We start from the raw sequence: 22,374 nt of genomic DNA, 5'->3' as shown, positions 1-22,374 counted from the left end.
ATAAAAAGTACTCTGTATGCAAAAATATTCAAAAGTAAGAAAATACAAAATATATTTGAAGATAAATGACCTAGGAACACTACAAAAATAACAAATTTAGTACAAAATGTTTCTATTCGCATAAACGAAGAAAATGACAAGCGAAATGCTGCTTCATTGCTGGTGTCATGCTGTGAAGCATTGTTTGGCGTTTCGTGAGACAAGTGAACTCGTATACTTTTCTCATTAAATTGTTTTTTGCGATAAGAGTCCGTAGGTGTACCAGTATAGATGGATGCCCGTGATGTGAATAATCTGCGTATAAATAAGCTGTCCAAGGAACTTCACTGTTTCGTTTAGCGTCACCTATTTCCATGAGCCACCTCATATAGGTCGGCGTACCAATATATGCATGAATGCATCCTTCCTTGAATTTTTGGGCATCGTATTAAAAAAAGAACAATATCGCGCGCAGTTCTAAAACGTTTCGCGCTGCTCCGTAGTCAGGGCCAAGATGTGCTCCGGTGGCCTTCTTGTCGGGGAAAGAAGCTCTGCAGCCGGTGCCACCACACCGCGCCCCAGCGACGTGGGCACTTCGCACGTAATCAGAGTAGCGATAATATTGTGCACAAATGTCAACAACTGCGCACTTGCGGCGAAGGAGATGACTGGAGGCCGTAAACTGAACAAACCAATGAATGGCGGCGGGTGTCTCAGGCTGACGATGTCTCAAGTTGTAAGACAGTTTCGAGTGGCCCGTGTTTTTTTCCAGCGCATGTGCGAACCTATACGCAAGTGACGACGACGACGTAGGAGCTACTAGTGACAATAGTGGCCCGACTAGTAGTAGCCTTGTGTCTGATATAACTGTGCAAGCGAAACCGAAGCTGCTGGAAACTGACCGAGAAGGCCACCTCCACACTTTATACATGCGGTGGACTTTCGGATATATATTTTGTAGAATAAATTTTCACTCACTCCTAGCAGCAGCTCTTCATTGAATAGCTGGTATATATTTGACAATTAGTACTGCCAAACACTATCAGATTATGCAGTTGACACCTTAATTTGACATTTGACTTGCATAGTTTTTTTATTACAGAAATTTGATGTTACTGAAGCATAACCACGTTGGGCACGCGTTTCCGTCAAGTTCGGCAGCCTATAGTGGATTTTCTCAACAACACATGCACATTGGTTGGCGCAAAACTCTGTCAAAAACCACTACTTTTCCTAAACGAGCAAGTTATAATTGATCCTGAAAGTTGAATGGCTGGACTAACTACTGGAAAGTGCTGGGTGCACGAGAATCCAATTAACGTGCCAAAATCGACGATCCAAAGCGTCGAGCAACGGTGATCGATTTGAATAGGCGTGGTAACGAAAGAGTTTATGAGACGCGGGTAACGCGAGACACTTTTAGGAAGCTCCCGTGAAAGAGTTAGGGGGTGAAGAAGTAAGCTAGCCCCCCCCCCCCCCCTTTATGTAGCTCCCGCCTCTGATAAGTGAATATTGAACTGGTGTATGAACTCTGGAGCGTTGAAGTATACACTCTAAAAGAAATATCGAGTAAAAAGGGTGTCTTTTTGTCCCACAACAATAATCGTCATCAGGCTTGCGTGCGCTTCCCTTCTTGAAAACTCAGCGCTGGCCACTTTCCTATCGAGAATGAAATGTAACCCTGATAATGGGCATGTCGATCGTGACCGGATTGTACCGGGCGCGAGGCGATAGCGCAAGGATGGAACGCAATATAGATGACGGTTATTGTTGGTGGACAAAAAGACATTCTTTTTACTCGCTCTTTTTTTACAATGTATATTTGTGATTAGACTTGAGTGTAAACGTGAATTGCCATAAGGCTGATATTAATGCTGAAGTTGTGTAGATATTCCCATAGACAGACAGACACAGAATTTTATTGAGGTCCTGATGAACACTACCTCTATGAGGTAGAGCGGGCCGCTCCCACGTCGGAACGGGTAGGCCGAGCCTTATCGACGCGTCGTGGTCCCTCTGGACAGCCCTGAGTTGATATAAAAGTTCTGAGCTCCTGAGCGCAGAGCTCCATTCGTTTTCGGTCACGCGCTGAGAACTCTGCAATGTGGGACACTGCCAGAGCATCTGGTATAACGTAGATGTGGTGCCACAATCTGGCCATGTTGGATGAATGCCTTCATGGACTAGCTTTGGGAATTAAGACTGGGATACGAAATGGTTTGAAGCTTGCGAAGGTATCGTGCCTGTGCCCTACAAAGTTTCATATGAGGAAGTGGGAAGACAGGTCAAACGGGTACAAGTGATGCTTGGCTATTCTTCGCCCCGCGCGGTCATTAAATGACATCCATGCATGTTTGGGGTAATTCCCTCAACCGTGGTTGATAAGCTGTCACAACGGTCCCGTTAATTAGGGAGGCGATCGCCAGGCTAATTCCAAGGGCCGAAGTATCGGCCCCCCGAACCGCACCACGAAAGCGTGGACAATTTAGAAGTGGTCCTTTTTGGCGTGCCAGCGGACGCCGGCTGTGGCCCAAAGAACAAGTCAGAGCCGAGAGTTGATAAACAAACAAATTATATTCTCAAAATTGGCAGATCGAAAACAATACACGAGAATGCACACTCCACAATAGTTACATACAATACGTCACCAATCAATCAACACACTACACAGTACAATTAGCCCCACTCGAACAACGGACACAGACAACAATACACACTACAATGCAGTCGCATGCATTGAACAACCAAGACACTCAAAGACGAAAGGGATAGAAAACCTATTCAGTCCAAAGTTCTTGGAACCAAAGTCTAGATGATACTCTTCCGAGAATCACTCACTCAAAGTCCAGCGTTGTTGTCGTTCCGCAGCTCTCGAAGTTTCTCTTCCAGGAAACCTCCCGTCTTCAATTGGCCACTCTTCCAACTTCAACTTCTTCGCCGGAACACGTCGGCTTCACACACGCAGCTGTTGCCCCGCGTCTTCGCTCGATAGCGGTAAACACACACTCTTGCCGGTAGCTCGAGTCGTCACCCCTCAGGTGGAAATCCTCTTCACCTCCGGCCTCGTCCCTACGGACCAAAAACTTCGCCGACTACACGGCGGAATCCCTACGCGCTCTGGCGCTCACTTCCGTCTCCTCCTGCTTTCTCGTCTCGGCCGCTCGATTAAATACCTTCCGCGCCACCTTCCAGAAATTTCTCGTCATTTCGTCCGCGCGATACGCAGCGAAAGCTGGGGAGAGGTGCGAGACGGTTCGACTGCCCTCTCCGGAGGATGATTCAACTCGGTTTGACCACGCCCCGTTCGTTCTAGAAAAATCGCGGGCTTGCTGGGCCGCCGATGCGGGGTGAGGAGGTTCGTCTGCGACGCCACGCTTCCGCGGGGAGAGCGCGCGCCCGGGGAGCCTTGGATGTTTGTTTTCTTTTTTTTCCTTTTTTTTGACTTCGCGGCGTTTTTTCCGCGCGTTACCGCAAGAATTTGCGGCGCGCCTATTTTTAGCGCTCGTTCTGTGACACTGCCCCCCACTTTAAGAATATTATCTCATAATATTCAAAACCACACAAACGAGCGCGAACAGTCACCACACACTCTCACAGACTGTAACATAGTCCGTCGCTCATGACACGTCACATTCACAATAGATCACTTAATACAATTGTACATTGTAATTAAATTACACCACATGAAATATAACCACAAGCACATGAGTACAACACTCCACCACACATTCCGAATAATACAAATGTGCAAAGTTCTCTCATTACAACAATGGTCCAATACTATACATCACATCACAGCACAAACACTTCGATACTTGTGACACATGATACCACAACATTAACACAACATATGGCACTCAACACTGCCAAACACATTCTGCTTTGACCTCAGCACTTATCCTGCGTACTTCGAGCAGCGCTTGCGCCCCTTTTTGCGGTGCTCGCTCGATCTCTTCTTGTGCTTCCCCGTTCTTTTTCGGCGAGCCCTTTCCAACGACGATATCTGAGGCGTCGTCTCAGCCATCGCTGTCTCTTCCGACACCGTTAACGCGCCATTACATTCGACGGGTCCTGTCTGTTTATTTACCCGCTTGATCATGCCTCTACATTTTGTCCGGCTGGCCAACTCCGTCTCCTTTACACTGTCGGTCGGTTGAGGTCGTGCCGATTTAAGTCCGGTTGCTTGACCCGTGAACTTATTCGACACGATCGTCTTCTCCTTCGCTGTCTCTTGCGCCGCAGCTTCACCTTGGGCTCCAGTGAGATCCGTCACGGGATGCTCCTCCACTGTATCTCGCGGCCGCTGTGTTGGCGAGGGCTCTATATTCGGGTCTTCTCCCAAACGTTCTGGATCACTTGGCCCTCGCGCCCCGTCGATGTTTCCGATGACAAGGTCATACAGGGGGGTCGTCATGCATAAAGCAGTAACCTTCCCGCTGAAGTACGGGGTTTCAACCTCAATTTCTGCTTCGGGAAGCATCCGAACCGTACGGTCAATTAGGCAAACCGGTTTCGTTCTGCCTGTCAACTCACTTTCCCGTACCAAATTTCTCCGCACGATAACAGTGGAACTGCCGGTATCTCTTAACACCGTAATCTTTTTGCCCGCAACTTTTCCAGGCAGCGTTGGCATTCCTTTCGTAACACCGGTTGGCTGTTTTGACATTACAGCACCCACAATAGGAATTTTCTCCCCATTCTTCAACTCTACGAATCCATCAGTGACGGCATTATTATCAGATTTCGGTGCTGCTTGCACACAGGATACCTGGTGAGTTTGACTCGCTCCGTTTCGACAAGCGTCTGCTTTGTGCCCAGTCTGACCACACTTAAAACATTTTACAACCGTAGGGCTCGTAAAGATCGTTCGACAGTTTTTCGCGCGATGACCCACTCGGTTGCACAGAAAACATCGCGGAATGCTCTCTGGTGCACGCTTCTTTTCTTCGGGAGCCAATTTCTTCGAATCGTCGGGACACTCCTTCTTTACCTTGGCCAAATTAGTGCCACCTTGCGCTTCCAAGAATTGATCAGCCAATTCAAGCATGTCTTCAAGTGAGTCAGCCTTCCTCTCTTTTAAGTACAGTGACAGGCTTGGGTGGCAACTAGTAAGAAATTGTTCTCTAATTAGCATCTCTCTAAGCTCATCGTACTCCTGCGCTGTCCCTGAAAGTTCAATCCATCTGTCGAAATAATGGCAAAGTCGAGCGGCATACTGCGTAGCCGTCTCCCCATCAGCTGGCTTTCCTGTCCTAAATCTGTCCCGGAATCCTTCCACGGTAAATCTAAATCGCTTCAGCAAAGCAGCTTTCACCTTTGCATAGTTGGCTGCATCGGTCGGCGTCAGCCTACCGTACACACTGAGCGCTTCACCACTCAAGCAAGTACCCAAAGCAGTTGCCCATTGCTGTTCCGGCCAATTCTGGCTCCTCGCAATCGTCTCAAATCTGTGGAGGTACGCGTCTAGGTCGTCCTTCCTTTCATCAAACGCTACGAGCAACTTGCTTGGGTTCAAGCGGAAGCCGTGATCTCCCGTTCGCTGCTTTCAACTCTAGCTTGGACGTTCGCTGCTTTCAACTCTAGCTTGGACGGGAGTTTCACTTCGCTGTTGCAAACGGAGCCGCTCGAGTTCTATCTCGTGTTGTCGCTGCCGTTCCCTTTCCTCTCTTTCTTCTTTCAGCTGGCGCTCCCTCGCTTCTCTTTCTTCTCTCGCCCTTTCGGCTGCCAACTTCTCTCTCTCCATTTCGGCTTCTTTTTCCGCTTTGGCTCTTTCGACCGCCAACCTCTCTCGTTCCAACTCAGCTGCTTTTTCTTCCTTGGCTCTCTCAGCTGCCTCTTTCTCCTTCTGGCTTACCCATTTCCGTAGTTCAGCGCCGGAAAGACCCATCTTCTCACCAAGCGCAACTAACTTTTCGAGATCCATGGTGTCTCGCAAATAAAACCTTGCCACGTGCAAAAAGTATCTGCCTAAATCAGTTTATCGGAACACTCTCCTGCACTCGTTAACGAGAACACTGAGCAACACACAAAATCGTTCCGATAGCACTATCAACAACTCGAGGCTCTTTCTCACTACTTTGGACACACTGTGCACCAAAAGGTCCTGTCGCGGACGCCAGATTAATTGTCACACCGGTCCCGTTAATTAGGGAGGCGATCGCCGGGCTAATTCCAAGGGCCGAAGTATCGGCCCCCCGAACCGCACCACGAAAGCGTGGACAATTTAGAAGTGGTCCTTTTTGGCGTGCCAGCGGACGCCGGCTGTGGCCCAAAGAACAAGTCAGAGCCGAGAGTTGATAAACAAACAAATTATATTCTCAAAATTGGCAGATCGAAAACAATACACGAGAATGCACACTCCACAATAGTTACATACAATACGTCACCAATCAATCAACACACTACACAGTACAATTAGCCCCACTCGAACAACGGACACAGACAACAATACACACTACAATGCAGTCGCATGCATTGAACAACCAAGACACTCAAAGACTAAAGGGATAGAAAACCTATTCAGTCCAAAGTTCTTGGAACCAAAGTCTAGATGATACTCTTCCGAGAATCACTCACTCAAAGTCCAGCGTTGTTGTCGTTCCGCAGCTCTCGAAGTTTCTCTTCCAGGAAACCTCCCGTCTTCAATTGGCCACTCTTCCAACTTCAACTTCTTCGCCGGAACACGTCGGCTTCACACACGCAGCTGTTGCCCCGCGTCTTCGCTCGATAGCGGTAAACACACACTCTTGCCGGTAGCTCGAGTCGTCACCCCTCAGGTGGAAATCCTCTTCACCTCCGGCCTCGTCCCTATGGACCAAAAACTTCGCCGACTACACGGCGGAATCCCTACGCGCTCTGGCGCTCACTTCCGTCTCCTCCTGCTTTCTCGTCTCGGCCGCTCGATTAAATACCTTCCGCGCCACCTTCCAGAAATTTCTCGTCATTTCGTCCGCGCGATACGCAGCGAAAGCTGGGGAGAGGTGCGAGACGGTTCGACTGCCCTCTCCGGAGGATGATTCAACTCGGTTTGACCACGCCCGTTCGTTCTAGAAAAATCGCGGGCTTGCTGGGCCGCCGATGCGGGGTGAGGAGGTTCGTCTGCGACGCCACGCTTCCGCGGGGAGAGCGCGCGCCCGGGGAGCCTTGGATGTTTGTTTTCTTTTTTTTCCCTTTTTTTTGACTTCGCGGCGTTTTTTCCGCGCGTTACCGCAAGAATTTGCGGCGCGCCTATTTTTAGCGCTCGTTCTGTGACATAAGCGCTGTAGCGGCCCTGCAGGTCGGTGTCAGATGTGTGACGTCTGATATTCCCATAGGTCGGCAACAAATGTGGAGCTAGCTGCCTCTCACTCAAGCAATATATTGTGCGCCTAGGGCTCACTCTGCCTCAGGCTCACCCGAATGTTCCTCAACTGGAGTCACTCGGACTCACATTCACCAAAATATTACTCACCTCGGCTCGCGGCTCCATCGGGGTCCGGGTGAGCCTGAGTGAGTCGACTCATGGTCTAGTTTGCAGACCTATGATGTGAGCTGACTCCAATCTGATTACGTGTCACTTGCTAGTACATCTGTCTGGTGCATATAGCTGATAACAGTAGCGTGCCTGCTGATAATCGTATGAAAGGTATCCTTGAATAGCTCGAGCCGGCCACGTATACAGCATGGACTGACGTTAAGAGATTTCATATCGAACGGTCAGCGAAGCCCAAGAGCCTCCTTGCTACCAGTCACTGCAGTCAGAAAGGCACGATGCCTGGAGGCAACTCCGTGCGCACATTATAAGCACTTCTCCAATACCCGTACATTCGCGCAGGAGTGCTGCTGCACGTGCAATTAATGTCCACAAGTTGGCTGTATGAAACTAGCCGCATACATTCTGGGCTTGCCCGGCGAGATCCTCTGCAAGCTGTGCAGGGCTTAGCCATATATTTCGTACTTAGCTATGTGAAACGACTGAGCGTGCAAACACGGACAGGGCGAAGACACTGACCTGCAGTTGTTAGTCGGCGTTTGTGGTGTCTGTCTTAGTGTCCGTGTTTGCATGCCTTGTCTTTTGAAGTGAGCCCGCTACGATTTCTCGCGTTCATTATTTTGGACTGTGGGAGGCCGCGTCGCCGGCTCGGAACGTGCACATGAGATCCAAGTCATTCTGCGAGCTGAGGAGGAACACGGGCCGGTGGCTGCTCAGCGTGGTGCATTACTACACCTGCGCTTGATTCACCATAAAATTACCACGTATAGACTGCGATTTTGTCTCAGCTAGTTAGGATAGTGTGAAAATCTGTCAGTGTTTTTTTCATTGGGTCGAGCGCCCTCGTTTCCCTCTCGTATTGTGCTTGAGAGAGTCTACATTGACATATCGGCGAATTCTTGAATGGCCTTCGTTCGCATGACGGGGGAGGGGAGGGGAAGGCGGTAGCACCGCAGCATGGGCGCGCACCAACTGCGTTCATCAAAGCACTATATTGCAATAGTGATGGTGCAAAGGATCGTCGCTGTTGGTGCCGTCGCTGTTGGTGCCGGTGGCTTATGTCATTACGGTATTAAAGAGAAAAGACAAGTGAGCCCCGTAACTGCCTACATCAGAGTGCGACACCTCAGCAGTAGCTCACGAGGGATGGGGGTGAGGAGGGATTGAAAGGATAGGATTAAAAGGTAAACAGACAGGGAGAGGAAGGAGAGAGCGAGGCGCAGGAACTGCGAACGACAGAAAACGACGGAAGAGGAGGTAGGAAAGATGGGCACGGTCGCAGGAGTCCGAGGACGGGGCACCACTCAGCGAGAGCTCTTGTCGGCGGCAGGAAATGGCGTAGGGCGAGCCAGTCGGCCAGAGCTCTCCCGCCATACGTAATGTATATGACGGATCTACATATACCCGCGGAAAGGCGGCTTGTCCAATTACCCTTTCTCGGATGTTCGCGCGTGTCCGCACTCCCAGACGCGTCGTTTGTGCTTACGTCACCGAACGGCGCGCGTATATACGCCAGCAGCAACGCGGTCTTCTAGCCCGCGCGCGATATCGGCCGTCGAAAACCCCGTCAGCATCGCGCCGAAAACGTTCGCTAGGTTCTGCTTTAAATAACCGATATGCATTGCGGCGCCGCAAATTTTGCCATTGGTGCAGTTTTATCTGTTGCTCATTGCTGGAGCTTCAATAGACATTAAAGTGACAGTTCATTTAAGCCGCATCAGTAACTTGTCCCTCTACAATTACAAAAACGTTGCGCTTATGCCGCCGTATGATTCCGTGCTAAGCCGCAAAAAAAAAAAAAAAAACATCGAAATGGACGCGTGGTGACGCCACCATAGATGTTTCAGTGATTTTTTTTTGTGTGTGTGTGTGTGTGTAAGTGGCTAGTTTTTTTTTTTTTTTTTGCTGGTGAAATTGGGACTACATGCTGGATTTCACCCTTGTTAACTTAGTAACGAAATGTTTGAAGAATGTTCATAAGGCGAAGTGGCCTAAATAGAGAAAAAAAAATGTACTTTCAGCTTTGCCATGTTATATACACTGTCGCACCGGTTCTGAGATTTTTTGTGTGAACTTGAAATACAAAATCGAGCCGAGGAACACGTTATTAGTCGAAACTGATGAAGCGTTCCTCATTGGTGCCCTGTAAAGGGCCCCTAGATCAGTCCGCGTTCAAATGTGAGCGAGTGATTTCTTTGTCGACTGCACTACGTTTCCTGCGTGTGCTGTATCCGTCCTGGCACTTTCTCCTAAATAACGTGGACAAGGCGTGTGACTTCGTGACGAAGCAGGTATATGAAGACAATTTAAAACTGACGTGACTCGTATATGGACCATTATTTCCATCATGGCGTCGCGTAAACCGAGTGCTGGAGCAATGAGTTGCGCCGGGAAGACGGGAAACGCCAGGACAGAATATAGCGCTCGTTCTTTGCATTTTCGGAGGCGTTTTAGAGGCTCTTAAGAAGCTGGGTTCATCTTTCTCCCAGGATTCCAAAAGAAAGTCGTCTTCGCACATATACTCGTTCTTTGTAGCTCCTTCCGATTCGCGTCTCTCTCTTTCTCTCTCTTCCAATTCGCGTCTTTTCTGTTTGTTACATGCTGGCCTTACAAAAAAAAAAAGCTATGTTTGTTTGTCGACACTTGGTGTTGACAGTGCGACGCTCGCATCCGTTCTCTGCACGACACAGCCTGGATCCGGTCCTTCTTCCGTGGAGCAAGTGCCGACAGCGTCCGTGAAAACAGTAGCCCGCGCGCGTCGCATTTGCCGCTCGTTCGTCGACGTCTGGTGTGTCTTCGCGCGCCGCGTTCCCAAAGACGGTGCTCTGTCCTTGGCTCTGCCCTGCGGTGCCTGCTGGACGTTTCATCTTGCACGACGTGCGCTGTTTGCTTGCGTGCGAGAACGACCGCGCTTTGTTCTGCGCGTTTGGTGTCAGCGCTGTCAGCCGGCGGCGTAACTTGGGTCACCGCTGGATATCGCTTTACGGCCACCTCTGTGGTGTTCTCACAGCGCGGAGCTTGGCGGTTATTTATTTATTTTTTAACCGTGTATATATACCACACACCCTCATTGCGAAGGGTGCTCTGCGTGTGGTATACTAGCGCTTGTATTGCTTATCCAATTGCTTTTTTTGTGAGCGGAAGTGTCGGTTACGCATTGAGTCCACATCGCGTTCCCCTTTCGGTCTGACACCCATGCGGGCAACTTTCGTTTCGGAACATGCAGAACGCGGGGGTCTCCGTGCGTTGCACCACACACCGGTGGCGTGACTCACGAAGGTGTATTTTTGTTGTCAGCCTTTCTATCCCCTTTTTTTTTCTTTTGCTGGAAAGTTACGTATGGTTCTTGCGCTGCTTCTAAACACGTATGATTCACCTATTTCCCATGGGTGGTTCGCTGTGTTCGCGCCGTCGTATATCGATACGCAATACCTGTCTTCAAACAATGAAGAAGACTCATGCGCCTATTGTTAGTTGTTCGCTAAGGAGTACACGTTAACAGAACGCAAGTGATTTTTGTTTATTTATTTTTTGAATAAATGCCGTTTTTTCTTTATTTGCGGGGAAGCTTCGCATTAGCTACCGTGATCTCGGCGACTGGCGTCTTGAGGATTCGACCTTCCGTATAAATTTACTCTTTTCCAGTAAATATCTGTAGGAAATTATAAACCTTCTATTGGCAGTAAGTGCCCGCCTTTGTCGTTTCTGTGTCCGTTGTCTCGCTTCGGGCTATGCGACCTTAAAAGAAGAAAACCCAAACCACTGGCTTTCGAAGTTTCAAAAAGTACCTGGTGATATATATATATATATATATATATATATATATATATATATAATGTGTGTATGTATTAATTTACTTATTTATTTAATGAGATCTAACAGACAATGATGCCAAGCAACGTATAGGGGAAGTTATTAGAACCAATGTAAAGAATATAAGAAGACAGAAAAGTGGGTGAAAAAAACTTGCCGTGAGCAGGAATCGAACCTACGACCTCCGAATAACGCGTTCGATGCTCTACCATTGAGCTATCATGGCGGCTATGCCCCCAGCCACCTTATTAGATTTATATATGTGAATTTAAACGTGGTAGTGTCAGTCAGCGCCACCTGTAGCCATGGCAGCGAGTGTGGTACACTCTTTGTATGAACCTGTATGGCGCCACGTAGCACGTGAACTTATTACGAGCTTGCAGCTGACCAATAGTTCCTCGTATACAACCTAACGGCACCAAGTCTGCCGGTACGAGACCCTTGTTAATGAATAAGGGAAACAAGTGTGTACCTAAGGGCTCGTTTTTTCCGTGTTTTCGACACAATAATAATGATATCTAACAGACAATAATGCCAAGGAATGCATAGGGGAAGTTATTAGAACCAATGTATTGTCATCTGTGCTTCTACTTTGCAGGAGCATGTCTGTGTGCATGCTTCTGACTTGATTGCGTAAGCCCTGACATTCAAGTAATAAACGCGCGTGGCAGTACGTTTTCAGAACAGGCGTTTTTCCTTCAGGGTCGGTAAACGTTTCGCTATTGGCGATTAGTGCAGCGGACTTCTTGTATTACGTCTATTCACTTGGTTGAGAAAAATGGAAGCAATGCTGTTGCATTGCTCAGTGCATCAGTTTTGTGCATAGTATTTTCTTGCCGGTGTTCCCACCACTTCATTGCGGTATTATAATTTTGCGCCGTTCTTGCCGGCACCTCAGCCTAATATGTTTCCTTGAAATTTAGATGCGTGTAGACACTTACGGCGAAGCGCTTTCTTAATTGGTATTCAAGTGTGTGATTTATACATCAAGCTAAAATAGTTAAGAAATACTACCAAATATGTCGATACATGAACCAGCAGTGCAGTAGGAGTGCCTATGGGGACTACACGGTGTAATCTAGACGCATGCAGTACTAACACTTTTTCCTGGCCAAGTTATTGGAACGCAATAGCGCTTTGACTTAAGTGAGTTGGTACATAATTGGATAGGCTTCAGTGCGATTTAGACGAAGACCAAGAAGACACACAGAACAGTGAAGATTGGTCGTCTGTGTTCTGTGTGTCTCCTTGGTCTTCGTCTAAATCGCGCTGAAGCCTATCCAATTATAGGAATGACTAAGCACCACTGCGAGAGGAGCCAGAGCAAAAGAGAAACGCCGATCCTTGAGTCTGTCACAAGAGATATTTGTGAAACGAAAGTTTGTTTTCTCTTGCAGTGGTCATCACCCTGATATTGTGCCGAATAACATACTTGTGGCAGCAGCAAAGGCTCTCCTCGATAACTACGTGTCTATGAAGACAGATGTGCGAAAGAGTACAAATAAAACTGCAGAATCTTTGCAAGCGAGTAGGAACAATTACTCTGCATGTTCTAGTGTGTGTGTGTGTGTGTGTGTGTGTGTGTTGATTGATTGATTGATTGATATGTGGGGTTTAACGTCCCAAAACCACTATATGATTATGAGAGACGCCGTAGTGGAGGGCTCCGGAAATTTAGACCACCTGGGGTTCTTTAACGTGCACCCAAATCTGAGCACACGGGCCTACAACATTTCCGCCTCCATCGGAAATGCAGCCGCCGCAGCCGGGATTTTAACCCGCGCCCTGCGGGTTGTGTGTGTGTGTGTGTGTGTGTGTGTGTGTGTGTGTGTGTGTGTGTGTGTGTGTGTGTGTGTGTGTGTGTGTGTGTGTGTGTGTGTGTGTGTGTGTGTGTGTGTGTGTGTGTGTGTGTGTGTGTGTGTGTGTGTGTGTGTGTGTGTGTGTGTGTGTGTAAATAAATACGTTTTACCTTATTCATTTCGTCACTTTGGTGGTCCATTAAATTTCGATCTCATGGATCGACCACACGTTCTATAGCGCACATTCTTTGACTTTTTCCTGGAATAAATGGCTCACTGATAAATCTCTAAACGCTTTCAAGTGTAATACATTACTTAACCCTTTCAGACGCCAGTTATTAATAAATGTCTGTAAATGTGTCAGATCACTACAATGTTACTTCAAGGCACTCAATATTCTATTGAAACCAAAATAATGACATAATTGTTGAGTCTATATGTGTGTCAAAGTAAACTCGTTCTATTTTTGCGCAATTAAATACCTTTTTTATCCTGAAGTCAATAATGCTTACTTGTGGCATAAATAGAATCTAATCTCAGGCTATGAATATAGCGCAAATTCATTTTTCGTGATGTCAATTGTGAGCAAAAAAAAAATTCTGCTTTTCACATTGCTTGCAGGAAGCGGCACATCGCACGACTTGTCGAACGTGGTAGTGCCTTCAGAAAAGTGATCATGTGTATCAGTACAGTGCAAAAGTTAGGTTAAATGAAGACGAATTAATCATGCAGGAGGTTTAATTCATCTAATGTACGATACATCTTGCTCTTTCTCAGCCTCTACTTGATGCGAATAACGAAAACGAGTGGTGTACACTAGTGTGTACATAGCGTCTGAAAGGGTTAAACCAGCGCCTTTTTTATCGCAAAAGGCAGAATAAATACATTAAGCATGTAAAACTCGCTGCGAACGTTATCTTTTTACGGGAGATGATGGTGGCAATGGGTTCACAGCCTCTCGTACGCGCGCTCGCTGCGAGTGACCGTCACGGAGGCAGTGAGCAGGCCTGAATATATTGTTCTAGGTAGCATTGGCCGAGTACTGCCATCATGCAGGTAATCGCTTGAAAACGCATTACATTTTGATTCGCACGCTCCTGGAATGCTATGGCCGTTTGAAAAACGTCCGCAAGAAAAAAAATATAGGAGGGCAGTCTGACAAAACCTGTTATCTATGTGCTCCGTCGATTCGCTGTTCTCGCTTGCGCACTGACCCAGCTTACGCTACCAATTGAGTGCTTGATTTGTTGAAGAATTTTGTTGATCCGCCGCCTCTTCGTTGGATCACTTGGTGAGACGTAAACAGTGTAGTGGTGCATCGACGCTGGTTTCAAAATTTCCAAAGCTGTTATTCGCGAGTTGGGCCCCGCCGCGGTGGTCCAGTGGCTAAGGTACTCGGCTGCTGACCCGCAGGTCGCGGGATCGAATCTCGGCCGCGGCGGCTGCATTTCTGATGGAGGCGGAAATGCTGTAGGCCCGTGTGCTCAGATTTGTGTGCACGTTAAAGAACCCCAGGTGGTCGAAATTTCCGGAGCCCTCCACTACGGCGTCTCTCATAATCATATGGTGGTTTTGGCACGTTAAACCCCACATATCAATCAATTATCGCGAGTTGGTCACAAAGCATAGCCCCTTATCTCGACCGACAGTGATAAAGGATGCGCTTTTCATCAGTATCACGCGATCTGGTGATCTCGGCGGGTGAAAGTGGGGCACTTCGTGCAATCCCGCACCGTGTCAGCAATTTCGCGACCGAAAAGTAAATGATGCATCGGCCTTTTTTCGTGCTTTCTGTGTGGTGCATCCATTGTCACCAATAGAGAGACAATACTAGCATCTTTCAGTTTGTGCATGAAGCCAGCTATAGCGCATGCTGATTACATTTTAGTGACTGAAAGCTGCGTCATATCACCTGCTTCACGATTCAGCCAGTCCCACGTCATGAAAACCGTCGGACAGCGCAGTTAGTCTTATCGTCAATAATTGCACTTTGCTCCCAAGTTTCGACAAAGGTTTAGCTGAGGATGCCTTTGTCGTTTTGTTTGTTTGTTTGTTTGTTTCATTCAAGACAGTCATGGTGATCCTGCGCGACGATATGCTCATTCTCTGCCTTGCTGGAACGCTATAGACGGTAGCGTTACAGTGCGGCAGTGGCCCATTTCACCAGCCCACTCTTCCAAAAACGCGTATAATTACCATGGCTGCACTGGAACGCAAGCAGCGTTGCTAGCGCTGCGGCTATATGCGTGACTTCCGCAGCTGCACTGCTAGCGTTCCACCGCTACCGCAATTCTCTTACCTTAAAGTCACAGCTTCCCTCCACGGCTAATTTCCTTTTACCACTCATAAAGCTCCTCCTTTATCCCCCTGGCCAGCCCGGGTGACCCCGGCGCAGGGTCCACAAACATGACTTCACTGTAAAGGTAGAAAGGTGTTCTCTCCAAATTTAAGCTGCCCCGCCGCGGTTGTCTAGTGGCTAAGGTACTCGGCTGCTGACCCACAGGTCGCGGGATTCAATCCCAGCTGCGGCGCCTGCATTTTCGATGAAGGGGAAAATGCTGTAGGCCCGTGTGCGCAGATTTGGGTGCGCGGTAAAGAACCCCAGTTGGTCGAAATTTGTGGAGCCCTCCACTATTATACGGCGTCTCTCATAATCTTATGGTGGTTTGGGCTCGTTAAATACCACATCAATCATTCAATCCGAATTCGATCTCTTCCTGTCCGATTAGTCGATTTACGGTTCCATCGCTGGTATATTGCAGTTTTCTTTTCCTGGACACCCCGGTTATTATTAAAAGAGTTACGCATGACGTGTCCATAGCCTGACCAGTTTTTGACTCCATAGCGGCCTCACACTTCGGTGTTGTACATTTCGCGCGTTACCCTCGTTCGTTTGCGAACCATTTTTCAGTAAATAGGGTGGCTGTTTTATGCACTGCGCTCCCCTTATAGAGGTGTAGTTGGAACCTCTGATAATTACCGCTAATTGATCACTTTTCAACGGTATCCGTGCAATAGTGCATCTTGCTTCTCCCCCTCTCTTTCATCTTTGCGTGAGGTGAGCGGTATACATACTGTACTCGTTTTTCCTTGCTTAACCTTATTACCTGAATGATAATTTTCTTTCCTGTCTGAAAGTGTTGCAAGAGCGATGCTATTGAATAACGAGCGGTTCCTGGACGTTAGTATAGTTAAGCTTGTTGATTCTGTTAAACCTTTTTCCCGTCCATTCAGTGCGTTGCTTACTCAGTAATGAATATTGTGGGACGATTCATTTTTTATTATATTGGACCGTTATGTCTTTAACCTTTTTTCATCATGCTCTGGTCTCTGCAGAATCGTTCCTTGCGGACCTGCAACTCTTCAATTAACCTTGGTAATTAAAGGTGTCCGCTGATTGTCTCGTTTGCTGTTATTATTGCTATTTTGGCATGTTGTAAGAGTGAAGCTGCTTACAATCGAGACTGATTTCCGGGGGCCGTTGTAGATCGGAAACTGGTAAGGTGCCACGACAGACTTCCGTCACTTGTTGCAATGCCCACTACTTCTCCCGCCTCTCCTCTCACTTCATTCACCTATTTCATCCGACTTCATTCAACCCTACTTAATTATTTCATAGCTAATCTTCCATAGCTGCTATCTGAGAGCCTCAAGTAGCTCTCGCGTTGACGCCCAACATTCAGCTTCCGAAGGTGCGAGATCTGGGGCCGTGAAAACAGGAATAGTACAGATTATTTAAGTTCTTGAGAACTACTGAAGTTGAAAAATGTTCTCAAGGCAGTTGAAAGTCCTGAAATGGTTGTTTTTTCTTGAATACCATTGAAGCTTTTATTATGAAATTGTTGGAGGCTTTTGACGTCTTTCTGTGTGGACTCAGTACGAACGCCAACTAACTTTTCATTTCGGAAGTAATGATACAGTCGAACACGAACGTATCCCATCCGACGGAGATCGCAAAATAGTTTCATATATTGACTATAAGGCGTCAGTAGTATTCCTTACTGTACCACGGTCCTTACCACTGTGTGTATGCTTCACCACACCACACTAGTGTGTTGCAATGGAGCATGCTGATGCAAATCCGAAATGTTCGAGTGCTAATGAGGCTTTCCCTTGCTTTATATTTCGATGCACATGGCTTGCTCAGTTATTCATTGTGGAATGCAGTTACCCTGAGACTCAGTGCCTTGTTTTGCATTACCTCCCGTTAACAGTGCTGTTTTGTTGGCATGGATGTTTCTAATGACGCCAGAAGGGATGTCTAAGCTGTTTAGGAGAAGTGAGCAGAGACGCAATACTGATTTCAAAGCTGAGGTAAACGTTATTTATACTCGTGTAGCACATTGCCATTGTTTAATATAAAATTTATGAAGGGCTTCATCGCTGTTTTATGCAGACAATAAATCTGTATGTTCTTATACGACATGTCTCGATTTCAGTCTGTTTGATTTTACGGCCTCTAAAACTTCATGTGCGCGACCCTATTTGACGCCACAGTGAGCGCAAGTGGGTGGCGCCAGCCTTTTTTATGGTTTATTTCCTCCCATTATTTACATTGGTCTTACCATTTGTTTCAGTTCTTTTATCGGCTTTCTCTTCTCTTTATACATTTGATTGCTTCGTTTATCCCGTGAGGACTTAACGGCGAAAGCCTTTACACTTTTGTTTTTTGTTGTAATGTTTTCTCGCTCTTTCGGTAAAAAATAAACTGTGCACGGAGTTCACTTAAGTTGTGACAATGTTTATGTGTGCAATACTTCAAAAAGCAAATTCGCGTAACTCTTGAACGTCATTCATTTAAAAAAAAATTTTAGCGAGACTAGAAATTTGCACCGTTACTTTTGTTTCCAGTACAGTGAAGCTATCGGCAGAGTTTTGTAAATGTACGAAAGCTAGGAACTGCAACATGTGAGCTTTTAAATACGTATAACGGGGTTTTGGAAATTTTTGGATCCTCTTGGACTTTTGTGTCTGAAACCTGTGAAAAGGTTGCATCGAAGTGGTTTGATATGTGGGGTTTAACGTCCCAAAGCCACCATATGATTATGAGAGACGCCTTAGGGGAGGGCTACGGAAATTTGGACCACCTGGGGTTCTTTAACGTGCTCCGAAATCTGAGCACATGGGCCTACAAAATTTCCGCCTCCATCGGAAGATGCAGCCGCCGCAGCCGAGATTCGAACCCGTGACCTGCGGGTCAGCAGCTGAGTACCTTAGCCACTAGACCACCGTGGCGCATCGAAGTGGTTGCATTCTGGCACACCCTTGTTATAATGATATCGTTGCTACTTGCAAGAAACCTGGAGGCTTACAAAAAGCGTTAAACTTGATAATGACGCAGAGAGCGATGGAAGTGAAAATAATAGGTTTAACCTCAAGAGACAGGAAGATATCGCAGTGGGTCAGAGAACAAACAGGGGTTGAAGATATCATAGCTGAAATCGAGAAGAAATTGACATGCGCCGGGCACATAGCACGTTGGCAGGATAACAGCTGATTATTAAGGGTAACTGACTGGATTACCAGAGAAGGCAAATGCGTGAGGGCGAGACAGAAAATGGAGACAGAAAATTTGGCGGGCAGATGAGATTAATAAGTTTGCAATTGTAACGTACGTGGCAACAGAAAGCACGAGACCGGGTTGATGAAGCATGTGCCGTGTAGTGGGCGTATACAAAGTTAAGCTGATGATGATAGCATTGTAGATAATATAATCACCGGGCGAGCAAAATTCAAATCATCTTCATCATCATCCTCATCATCAGCCTAACTATACGCCCACTGCATGACAAAGGCCTCTCCCATGTTCCGCGAGTTAACTCAGTCCTGTGCTTGCCGCCGCCACTTCATAACCGCAAACTTCCTAACCTCATCTGTCCACTTGTCTCCCCCTGACCCGCTTGCGTGTTCTGGGAATTCAGTTAATTACCCTTAATGACCAGCGGTTGTCCTGTCTACGCGCTACATGCCCGGCCCATGTCCATTTCCTGTTCTTGATTTCAACGATGATATCCTTAACCCACGTTTGTTCCCTAATCCACTCTGCTCTCTTCTCGTCTCTCGAGGTTACACCTATCGTTTTCCTTTCCATCGCTCGCTGCGTCGTCCTCAATTCAAGCTGAACCCTCTTTGTAAGCCTCCAGGTTTCTGCTCCGTATGTAAGTACCGGCAAGATGCAGCTGTTATATGCCTTCCTCTTGGGAGATATTGGTAATCTACTAGTCATTATTTCAATATTCTCGACGAATGTGCTCAACCCCATTCTTATTCTTCTAGTTACTTCGATTTCGTGGTTTGGATCCGCGGTTACTACATGTCCTATAGGTAGACGTACTTTTTTACCACTTCAAGTGCACTGCTACCTGTCTCGAAGGGCTGTTCTCTTCTGAGATTAATGTACATTACTTTCGTTTTCTGTAGATTAAAATCAAGATCTATCTTTCTGCTCTCCTTCTTCAATTCAATAAAGGGCGTGTTATATCTGCCTGTTAATATCTTTGTTTCGAGCTTGAACAACTTCCCGTTCGCACGAGGACAGTTTGTGTAACTCTTGCTAGAAACTGCGCACCGTTCAGCAATCCTTCGGAAGGAAATAGACGGATTCATTCAGGCATTCATTTCCTCTGTCTCTTTCTCAGACTCGGGGCTTTTTTTCACACCATCACACCCGTGGGTTTATCGCAGCCCGAATGAAACAACGCGCATAAGGCTCGCGTAGCTCGCGCATCGCTGCCTTTTAATCTTTTCTTCCTCCCTGGGCGTCTGACGTATCAGGCGGATTGCCAAATGAGCGCCAAGAGAAGGCGAGTTGTAAGAGGGGAGGGGGGCGTAGCTGTGGTGAAGCTTTCATCACGAGGCAGACAACAGCTTGCACGCGAGGATCTCGTTGGTGCTCTCAGTCTTTTCCACTGTGTGAATGAAGCACCCGACGAACTTCGCGTGTTTGCTTTCGTTCTCTCATTTTTCTTTCTTTCAGTTGCCTTATTTGCCGAAGGAAAGGCTTGGCTAGGTCGGAAATTGGCTTTTCTAGCTTTCACCGAGTTCTTTTGATATGCAAAGACGCGTACGAAAGGCGCCGAGTGGGGAAGGGATTTAAAAAGTGGAATATACGCAAGGCGAGAAATTGAATATTTGTTAATTATTCGTGAAGGTGGCCGAGCTGCGATGCCTCTGAATATCCAGAGCGCCGAAAATTGTTTGCACAAGCGGCCATGCCCGTCCCTTCGAAAAAAAAAAAATAATAAGCATTGTTTTTACTGGATCGCAAGTGCACTCTGTTAGCTCCTCAGCGCCTGATGTTCAATCGAAATGCAAATAACGAAACAAGCAGCATTTTTATCGAGCATAATGATGACTGTGTAATAAAAGTGGCAATTGCTAAATCTGACAACTCGATCAGCGCTAGCACCACTCCTTTCCGAGCGAAAAGTCGCAGTGGCTGTCACCAGTGTTGCCAGAATATGGTTCTCTTAAAAGGCATATTAGAATGGCTTTTAAGCTGCGGCACGTTTGTGAAGGACAGAACAGCGTATGTTAGTTGTGTACATGGAGTGCCGTCTTCGGTTGGTTTTAAAAGTGTACACCTTTTGTATTGGTGATTGCGAACTTTGTTTCAGCTATTTTCCGGAACCTGTTATCCTCCAACATTCTTAAAAAATTTTACAAACAAATCTCGCGTTTTTTTTTCTATTGGCACGTCCCCTTCCTTGTTTGTAAGGTTGCAAGGGAAGCTGTGGAGCAGAGCAAGACACCGCTGGTTCTCTGCGAAAGTGTTACCTTTTGCGCTTGATAGGTCGCGTCGTTCTCTGGCTACGGTAAACAGGTTTACATATTAGGCTTTTTTTGTTTTGTTTTTATTATTTTATTTGGGTAAATATTGGTCGCAACATATACTTCGATGTAGGACTGAGATGTATGATTTTTATCGTAATCAGTAAGCGTGAAAAAATGTTGATCTATTTTCAGTTCGTTTTTAGTCAAGAAATTAAGAAGCTCAGAACGTTTACTATTTGTGACCGGAAGGTTCCAAGAGCAAGCAAAACAGGAAAAAAAAATGTTGAAAAAGCAATTTATACAACTTCTCACTAGCAGTGGCAAGACTGAAGAAACAGTGGAACTGGATGGTATTTCCTCCCTCTTTATTTTGCTCTTTCTTCCTCTCTACGTTAGGCGCTGGTGAGAGAAGGAGTAGAGAGAGAGAGAGTCCGAGACTGAACCCGTGTCCTTGAGCTCAGTAGCAATACATAGCCACCTAACTACCGCGCCAGCTTGAAATCAACCTCATTCAGTTATATCGTGCCGGCGAAACTATTCATTGTGCGGGTAATAAACACCTATACTTTGCAGGGACGCCGGCATATTCTTAAAATAAGGTGCACAGTATAGAACTCCAACTAGTCAAAATTAATTGTGGATATCCATACAATGACGTGGCTCACATTGATATTGCAATTGCGGCACGTGCCGCAATATTTTATTTTGAATTAATTTTTTTTTCCATTCTAGGGGAACTTCTTAAGAGACCTATGTAATAACGGGGAATGATTTTATGTTCTTTCTTGTGGAATCATGTATGAGGATACGTGATCGATTTTCTTCTCAAAATCTATGTAGTCTAATCGAGCAAGTGTCGGAGATTCAGTTGTATAGGTGTCTGACATGTGTAAATAAATTGTCCAAAATTCGCATCGTCGTATAGCGCAGTATTTCTGAACACAGCGCGGTTTGACATGCTGTAGCCGTCTTGAGTTGTATACGAGCCATACTGCTTGCTTTGTCTGCGTGTTTACTCCATTTTTTTTCTCCCATAGTATTGACTTCATTTGTCTGGAAAAGGGTACCCCCCACCCGGTGGGAAAGTTCCCTGCATATACTCTTGCCAGCTCGTTGAAATGGCGTTCCCCAAATTATTTCCGTAACCTCTCGAAAAGCGGGAGAAAGCACCGCCGTCGAGTCTCCAAAAAACATTGTGCGTGGTTTTTTTAGGTTTTTTTTTTATATCTCGATGCAGCGCTGCCAGGCACAGAAAATTGAAGGCCTTGAGGTGACCTAAACGATGCCGGAGCCGAAATGATACATGCCGGCGGCCGAAGAATGGAAAGCTCTCAGGCTGAAGCACGCCGCCTGCAAAACAGTTTGCTGAGCTGATAAATGATGCCGGCATGGGAAATAGCCACCTGCAGCACGTAATGGGAGAATGGGAATAAAGAAAAGAAAATAAAGAAAGTGTTACACTTAGGGGCCAACTCTGATTGCCCCATTATCATGTATGCAACGTGCGGAAAGGCCTTTACTAGATCACCGCTGAGTTGA

At 46.7% G+C, this 22,374-nt stretch overlaps 1 protein-coding gene across 7 annotated transcripts in view; it reads left to right on the top strand.

Annotated features, from left to right (window-relative positions):
- The window catches only part of Efa6 (Exchange factor for Arf 6), a 325,427-nt gene that overhangs the window by 170,095 nt on the left and 132,958 nt on the right, over nt 1-22,374 (top strand). The window lies entirely within an intron of this gene.

Source organism: Rhipicephalus microplus, chromosome X, assembly GCF_043290135.1.
Source record: "Rhipicephalus microplus isolate Deutch F79 chromosome X, USDA_Rmic, whole genome shotgun sequence".
Lineage (NCBI taxonomy): Eukaryota > Metazoa > Arthropoda > Arachnida > Ixodida > Ixodidae > Rhipicephalus > Rhipicephalus microplus.
The sequence above is the reverse complement of the archived record's forward strand: the minus strand, read 5'-3'. Positions and strand labels throughout refer to the sequence as shown.